Below are 9,114 nucleotides of genomic sequence, written 5' to 3' on the forward strand. Positions count from 1 at the left end.
CCTTCCACAAGCTTCCCACAATAAGTTGGGTGAATTTTTGCCCATTCCTCCTGACAGAGCTGGTGTAACTGTGTCAGGTTTGTAGGCCTCCTTGCTTGCACACGCTTTTTCAGTTCTGCCCACACATTTTCTATAGGATTGAGGACAGGGCTTTGTGATGGCCACTCCAATACCTTGACTTTGTTGTTCTTAAGCCATTTTGCCACAACTTTGGAAGTATGCTTGGGGTCATTGTGCATTTGGAAGACCCATTTGTGACCCAGCTTTAACTTTCTGACTGATGTCTTGAGATGTTGCTTCAATATATCCACCAAAGTTTCCTACCTCATGATGACATCTATTTTGTTAAGTGCACCAGTCCCTCCTAAAGCAAAGCACCCCCACAACATGATGCTGCCACCCCCGTGCTTCACGGTTGGAATGGTGTTCTTCGGCTTGCAAGCCTCCCCCTTTTTCCTCGAAACATAACGATGGTCATTATGGGCAAACAGTTCTATTTTTGTTTCATCAGACCAGAGGAGATTTCTCCAAAAAAGTACGATCTTTGTCCCCATGTGCAGTTGCAAACCGTAGTCTGGCTTTTTTATGGCGGTTTTGGAGCAGTGGTTTCTTCCTTGCTAAGCGGCCTTTCAGGTTATGTCGATATAGGACTCGTTTTACTGTGGATATAGATACTTTTGTACCCGTTTCCTCCAGCATCTTCACAAGGTCCTTTGGTGTTGTTTTGGGATTGATTTGCACTTTTTGCACCAAAGTACATTCATCTCTAGGAGACAGAACACATCTCCTTCCTGAGCGGTATGGCGGCTGAGTGGTCCCATGGTGTTTATACTTGCGTACTATTGTTTGCACAGGTGAACGTGCTACCTTCAGGCGTTTGGAAATTGCTCCCAAGGATGAACCAGACTTGTGGAGGTCTACAATGTTTTCTGATGTCTTGGCTGATTTCTTTTGATTTTTCCCATAATGTCAAGCAAAGAGGCACTGAGTTTGAAGGTAGGCCTTGAAATACATCCACAGGTACACCTTCAATTGAATCAAATGATGTCAATTAGCCTATCAGAAGCTTCTAAAGCCATGACATCATTTTTTGGAATGTTCCAAGCTGTTTAAAGGCACAGTCAACTTAGTGTATGTAAACTTCTGACCCACTGGAATTGTGATACAGTGAAATTTAAGTGAAATAATCTGTCTGTAAACAATGTTTGGAAACTATAGTTTGTTAACAAAACATTTTTGGAGTGGTTGAAAAATTAGATTTAATGACTCCAATCTAAGTGTATGTTAACTTCCGACTTCAACTGTAGGTACTGTGTGTAGCCTAACCTAGGTACTATGTTAATGTTATTTATCTATTTTCTGAACCACACCAAAAAGAAGTTCCCTTGCGGGAAAAATAAAGTTATTCTATTCTATCTTATTTAACTCTGATGTCAATAGAATCTCCAGATACCTCATACCGGATTGTGTCGACTTTAAATTAAAACGGGTAAGTAACCATGGCTGATGCCATATTGTAGAGAATGGCACACTCACTCACTCACTCACTCACTCACTCACTCACTCACTCACTCACTCACTCACTCACTCACTCACTCACTCACTCACTCACTCACTCACTCACTCACTCACTCACTCATCTTTGCTCGCTCCTTGGAGCGTGGCACCTCAACATATGGATCTCCACACCATCCTATTCTGGGCCAGGTCCCAGGCTGATGTGGTGCTGAGTCCGAGGTGATGTGGGTCGTCATCCAACTGGATGGGACCATCTCTGGCTCTTGGTCTTCCTCTTTGGTGTGGCCAGTTTGGGCATGGCTCCTTGAGGATAAGGGCAGGCTCCAAAGGTGGGTTAGATTGGCCAGGTGATCAAACAGTCGGAGACGGGAGAATCTAACCAGGGTGGAGACAGGTGGTTGGTTGGTCTTTTGGAGTATTATAGAGTTTGGGATGTGGTCGCGCCATGCTCTACCCAGTACTCTGCGAAGGCCCTTGCAGTCAAAGGCGTCCAGGTGACGTGTGAGGTCCAAAGTGAGAGTCCATGACTCTGATCCGTACATCAGGATGCAGATGACCATGCTATTGTAAATGCAGAGTTTTGTTTTCAGAGAGAGGGTCCGTTGTTTCCAGATGTTGTCGTGGCTGGTCATGGTTGAGGCTGCCCGGCCAATGAGTACTGTAGGTAGATGTCAGTGTTGCTCCTTCAGTTAGTTGTTAGGGTGCTTCCAAGGTAGCAGCACTTAGGATCAACACCAAGATGGTAGGTATCCATAACAGGCTTGTTGGAGGGGGGTTCAAAGTCACTTAAAGTTACACTCTCAAACTTTTGTATCATTTCAGCCAGTGGTTTTGAAATTGGTGTTCACGAGCCAGAAGTGGTCCCCATTTTTGTGGATTATGTCATCCAATTGTGTACTATGTCATCCATTTCATGGGATATTCTACAAATTTGTTGTTCTTAAGATCCCGGAGTGCATCTTTAAGGACTGGATTTTTGTTTTGTCCAGGCTGATCATGTGCCTGAGTGGGTGTCCTCATCCATGATTTCAAGTGCAAGATGTAACATGTCAATGGGTTTAGCCAGGATTGCAACATTGTCTGCATAGTCCAGGTCAGAGAAGCTGAGATTCCCATATCTGGTACCACACATACTTCAGGCAGCAGTCCTTCCCATGACAAAGTCGATGGCTGTGTTGAAGATGGTCGGTGCTAAAATACAGCCTTGCCTCAAGCCACTGTTGATATTAAATGTGTGAGGGGTTCGGCCATTGACGAGGACACAGGAGAGGGTATTCCTGTATAGCAGGGACAGCAGGCTTGTCAGCTTCCCTGGAACTTCCTAGGATCCTAAAGGATCCTAAAGGCTTTCCAGAGGGCTTGCTGCTTTGTTCACAACGCTGTTTTTGCAGAAGTAGGAGGTGAATGCGTTTGAAGAGTATGTGGGCAAGTATTTTTCCTGGGATGCTGAGGAGTGTGACGCCTCTGTAATTGCGGCACTGGTCCTTGGGTCCCTTCTTCCAGAAAGGTAGAATGACTCCCAGGAGCCAGTCTTTGGGGATTGTCATCGTCTGCCAGATGGAGTTGATAAGGCTGGGGGGGGGGTGTTGTCTGCGCCTGCTGCTCGGGCCTAGCTTCAGTTTTCCTAGGGCCTTCTCAACCTCTTCTTCAGAAGGTTGCTCTGACTTGGCTGTGTAGTCTTCCAATGTGAAGAAGGAAAGCTCATCTAGGTGGAGAGGGAGATTGAGGACTGTGGGGGAGTTTTTTCAGACCCATCAAGTGCCTTCACTGATGCCATGGGGGGGGGGGGCTCAGTGGTTGCTTGCCTTAGAGTAGAGGCAGTCATGGCTTCATCAGCAAGGGTGTCATGCCACGTCTGTTTGTCCTGGTTGCACAAGGAGTTCAGCCTTCTGTACTTCTGTACAATTCTGGCCTCACTTGTACTCAGAGTTTCCTAAAATGAAGTACTCCTTTGTTATTTTGTGACCAAATATCTTTGCAGCTGCTTCAGTGATTTCGTTCTTGAAGATCCCCTCTGGATTTGCTGGGATATTGTGGGCGAGAACAGAGAAGCGGTTCTGCAGCTTAAGCTGGAAGATCTGTTTTACAACAGGGAACTGTACTTTAGCAACATCAAACCTGGGTTGATTGGAGGAGGATGCATTGCGTTTTAGGTCAAGATGGAGGGTCATGGATAGAAGCCTGTGTGATATGTGTTCGCAAATTCCGCAATGTGGTAGACCCAGCAGTTTGAGGAGGTATGCCAGTGGAGTTTCGTGAATATGTGATCTGTATGTGATCTATTCTGGAATGTATGTATTTATGTATTTATGAGAGTAGAAGGATTGTTGAGTCCTTAGACTGTGGCTGGTTAAAAATTCCAGGAGTCTGTTACCATTGTCTTTTCAGATGCAAGAGGCATGTTGTCCTAGTGCGTTATCAAAGCCATTGCTGTCCGAGCCAAAGTTCAATCGGTTAGGATTTCCAGCTGTGTGTAAAATAAGTAATTTTCATCTTCTGAGGCCACAGCTGTTGGATCATAACACACTATAACTGTCAGCTTGCCGTGTTATATCATAGTCAGGCTAGTAGGAATCGGTTGTGTATTGCTCTCCAGGATATGAGGGTCCGATTTGCAGCGGCTGAGTAAGCTAGGTTCACACCTTGATGATGTAATTCTCTGCCTGACCAGAGAGAGGTCATGCCGTTGGAGGTGCAGGTGCCAGAGCACCTCAGTTAGCAGAGCAATGGCAATGTTCATGCACAACAGTTCTTTGGCTACTAGCTGAGACATCTTTTTTCATAGATAGGACATTCCAGGTTGCAATGTTGAGTGTGGGTCCATTATTCTTATGGTCAAGGTGGTCCAGGGTCAAGTCATCAGGGTCAGTCTGAGTAGAATAACATTTTTGTCAAGGTTTTGTGGCAATGCCTTTTTCTGTGGTGGGTTGCTAGCCCAACGCACAACCTCTCCATTAATTTAGATGTCGCCCTGCGAGGGCGGGGCAGTTGCTATTAGCCAGCAGTAGCTCGCCCTGGATGTTGTATTGAATACTAGGGTCATTGCTGGGGTCATCGCTGGAGCTGTTGCCCGGGGAATAAAGCAAGGAGGTTAGCATTCTTACTTAATCTGATTTAGTAGAAACGGGCATAGCCTTGTATTCATGCCATTAACCTTCTATCCAGAAATAACTGAAAACATCTCTACAGTTTTGAGCAGCGGTTGGAATGATGACATGGGGTTTTTGAAGCAGCAATAGAATGTCACCATTATATAAATAAAGCACTAAACTCATTGTGAGAGCAATGAATGAATTGCGGAGACCAGGGTTGGTTATCACGCGTTTTATTCTTCTTTGTATTTCTTAGCACCAGTATATCTTACAAGACTATTTTCAATATTAGGAGAGGGTTGAAATGGGGACCCTTTTTATCCTCATATCTTATTCTGACATGGAGATAAAAGCCATCAAACACATTCTGTCCACCTGTTACAACCAGCCCCATTGCCTTTTGTAACAGGAAATGAAGCAATATAGTATACAGTCTTAGAAATAGCCTTTCTTTGATAGAATGATATTTCTAACAAAATTCTGCGTTGTATGCCTTGATAACAACATATGACATTAATAGTACATTTGTGTGTGTATGCGTTTATTTGACCGTGTATGTGTGCGTGTGTGGGTGTGTGACAGAAAAATATGTGTGTGAAAGGGAGGCAATGAAGGAAGCTCTTTATAACCTGTTAAATAAAGGTTAAATAAAATAAAATAAATACCAAAAGCACAAAATAGCTTGGGATTTATTGTTTACTGGCTGTGGCAATGTTCCCGAACAATATGGTTACAATGGGTTGGATTGTGACCAAGGTATATTCATGTAGTTCAGTACAGTACAGTAGAGCACACTAGGGCAGGCGGAGGGGCAGGCGGAGGGGCAGGTTTCAGGTCGAGAGCCAGACCCGGTCCCCCGGTGCGAACACCGGGGCCTCACTGCGGTGGTGATCTGCGTTCTCCTTTTGGCGCGTCACGGCCTGCTGAAGGTGAACACGGACAGCCTTCCATGTCTCCTCCGTGCGCCTGAACCAGTCATCCACCACAGGAACCTCGGTCTGACTCTGATGCCATGGCGCCAGATCCGGCTGGTACCCCGGTACGCACTGGAAGGGAGAGAGGTTAGTGGAGGAGTGGCGAAGCGAGTTCTGTGCCATCTCAGCCCAGGGCACGAACGCCATCCACTCCCCCGGCCGGTCCTGGCAAATAGGACAGCAGAAACCTGCCCACATCCTGGTTTACTCTCTCCACCTGCCCATTACTCTCGGGGTGAAACCCTGAAGTAAGGCTGATCGAGACCCCCAGACATTCCATGAACGCCTTCCAGACCCTAGACGTGAACTGGAGACCTCGATCAGACACTATATCCTCAGGCACCCCGTAGTGCCGGAAGAAGTGCGTAAACAAGGCCTCCGCAGTCTGTAGGGCCGTAGGGAGACGAGGCAGAAGGAGGAGATGACAGGACTTAGAGAAACGATCCACAACGACCAGGATCGTGGTGTTACCCTGTGAGAGTGTAAGATCGGTCAGAAAACCCACCGACAGGTGCGACCATGGCCGTTGTGGAACGGGTAAGGGGTGTAGCTTACCTCTGGGCAAGTGCCTAGGAGCCTTACACTGGGCGCACACCGAGCAGGAGGAAACATAAAATCTCACGTCCTTAGCCTCGGTAGGCCACCAGTACCTCCCGCTCAAACAGCGCACTGTCTGACCGATCCCAGGATGACCAGAGGAGGGTGACGTGTGGGCCCAATAGATCAACCGGTCACGAACAGCAGACAGGACGTACAGACGCCCAGTGGGACACTGGATGGGAGCGGGCTCTGCACGTAACGCCTGCTCAATGTCCATGTCCAGCTCCCACACTACTGTGGGGAGTATGGGAGTGGGATCCATGGGTCGCTCCTCTGTGTCATACAGCCGGGACAATGCGTCTGCCTTCACGTTCTGGGAGCCTGGTCTGTAGGAAAGGGTAAACAAAATGGGTGAAAAACATGGCCCACCTTGCCTGGCGAGGGTTCAGTCTCCTCGCTGCCCGGATGTACTCCAGATTACGGTGGTCAGTCCAGATGAGAAAAGGGTGTTTAGCCCCCTCAAGCCAATGTCTCCACGCCTTCAAGGCCTTGATGACAGCCAACAGCTCCCGGTCCCCCACGTCATAGTTTCGCTCCGCCGGGCTGAGATTCTTTGAGAAGAAGGCACAGGGGCGGAGCTTTGGTGGCGTACCCAAGCGCTGAGAGAGCACAGCTCCTATCCTAGCCTCGGACGCGTCCACCTCCACTGTGAACGCCAAAGAGGGATCCGGATGGGCCAACACGGGAGCCGAGGTAAACAGAGCCCTCAGGTGACTAAAAGCCCTGTCCGCCTCAGCTGACCACTGCAAGCGTACCGGGCCCCCCTTCAGCAGTGAGGTAATGGGAGCCGCTACCTGACCAAAACCCTGGATAAACCTCCAGTAGTAGTTGGCAAACCCTAAGAACCACTGCACCTCCTTTACCGTGGTGGGAGTCGGCCAATTACGCACGGCTGAAATGCTGTCTCTCTCCATCTCCACCCCTGAGGTGGAAGTGCGATACCATAGGAAGGAGACGGACTACTGGAATAACAGGCATTTCTCAGCCTTGACGTACAGGTCATGCTCCAACAGGCGACCAAGCACCCTGCGCACCAGGGACACATGCGCGGCGCGTGTAGCGGAGTATATCAAAATGTCATCAATATACACCACTACACCCTGCTCGTGCAGGTCCCTGAAAATCTTGTCTACAAAGGCTTGGAAGACGGATGGCGCATTCATCAACCCGTACGGCATGACGAGGTACTCATAGTGCCCTGAGGTGGTACTGAAAGCCGTCTTCCACTCGTCTCCCTCCCGGATACGCACCAGGTTGTAAGTGCTCCTGAGATCTAGTTTGGTGAAGAAGCCCGCCCGTGCATTGACTCAATCGCTGTGCCTATGAGCGGTAGCGGGTAACTATACCTCACAGTGATCTGGTTCAGACCCTGATAATCAATACACGGGCGCAGACCTCCCTCCTTCTTCTTCACAAAAAATAAACTCGAGGAGGCGGGTGAAGTGGAGGACCGAATGTACCCCTGACGCAGGGATTCGGAGACATATGTTTCCATAGCTGCCGTCTCCGCCTGTGAGAGGGGATACACGTGACTCCTGGGAAGTGCAGCGTCTACCAGGAGATTTATCGCACAATCGTCCCGTCGATGGGGTGGTAATTGAGTCGCCTTCTTTTTAGAGAAGGCGAAAGCCAAATCGACATATTCAGGGGGAATGCACACGGTGGAGACCTGGTCTGGACTCTCCACTGTAGTAGGAAACCCCTAAACACCTCCCCGAGCACTCTCGCGACCACCCCGTGAGAGCCCTCTGTGGCTAAGAAACAGTGGGGTTATGACAAGCTAACCAGGATGGGCCTAGCACCACGTGAAATGCAGGCGAGTCAATAAGGAAGAGACTAATTCTCTCCTTGTGAACCCCCTGCGTCACCATGCCCAGAGGAGCGGTGACCTCCCTAATCAACCCTGACCCTAATGGTCAATTATCTAATGCGTGAACAGGGAAGGGCACAGCCACAGGAACAATGGGGATCCCTAAACTATGGGCGAACGCTCTATCAATAAAATTCCCAGCCGCGCCTGAATCGACGAGCACCTTATGCTGGGAATGCGGGGAAAACTCAGGGAAAGTGACATATACAAACATATGTGCAACAGAGGGCTCTGGATGAGAATGGTGCCGGGTTGGTTCCTCTAGGTATCGAGGCAGCAGGCAGGGCGCTCTGGCGTCACGCCAGGTGAGCCGGCACCATTCTCATCCAGAGCCCTCTGTTGCACATATGTTTGTATATGTCACTTTCCCTGAGTTTTCCCCGTGTGTGACCTCTGCAGCCACAGATGGGCACAAGCTGGAATCCCCTCCGGTCTCCCTGTGCAACGCCCCTCCCAGCTCCATGGGTATCGGAGAGGGGGCACGTGGGGATGGAACTAACAGACCCCGATCTGAACGTCCGCGGGTAGCCAGCAGGTTGTCCAGCCGGATGGACAGGTCCACCAGCTGGTCGAACGTGAGGGTGGTGTCTCTGCAGGCCAAGTCCCGACGGACGTCCTCGCGCAGACTGCAATGATAATGGTCGATCAGGGCCCTGTCGCTCCATCCCGCGCCGGCAGCCAGGGTCCGAAACTCCAGAGCGAACTCCTGGGCGCTCCTCGTCCCCTGCCTCAGATGGAAGAGGCCCTCACCCGCCGCTCTACCCTCAGAAACGGCGGGTGAACTCTTCAAACTGGTCCAACGCCACATCTCCCTCTCTTACACTGCGTTGCCCCTACTCCAGGGCTTTCCCGGTGAGGCACGAGACGAGGGCGGACACCTTCTCACGGCCTGAAGGAGCCGGGTCGACGGTTGCCAGGTATAGGTCCAGTTGTAATAGGAACCCCTGGCAGTTCGCAGCAGTCCCATCATATTTCTGGGGAAGGGAGAGACGAATCCCACTGGGACCAGGAGAATGAGGGGCGCGTAGTGGAGACCCCGTTGTGCTGGTGGAGGCGCTGG

The sequence above is a fragment of the Salmo salar genome, chromosome ssa26 (genome assembly GCF_905237065.1).
Source record: "Salmo salar chromosome ssa26, Ssal_v3.1, whole genome shotgun sequence".
NCBI lineage: Eukaryota > Metazoa > Chordata > Actinopteri > Salmoniformes > Salmonidae > Salmo > Salmo salar.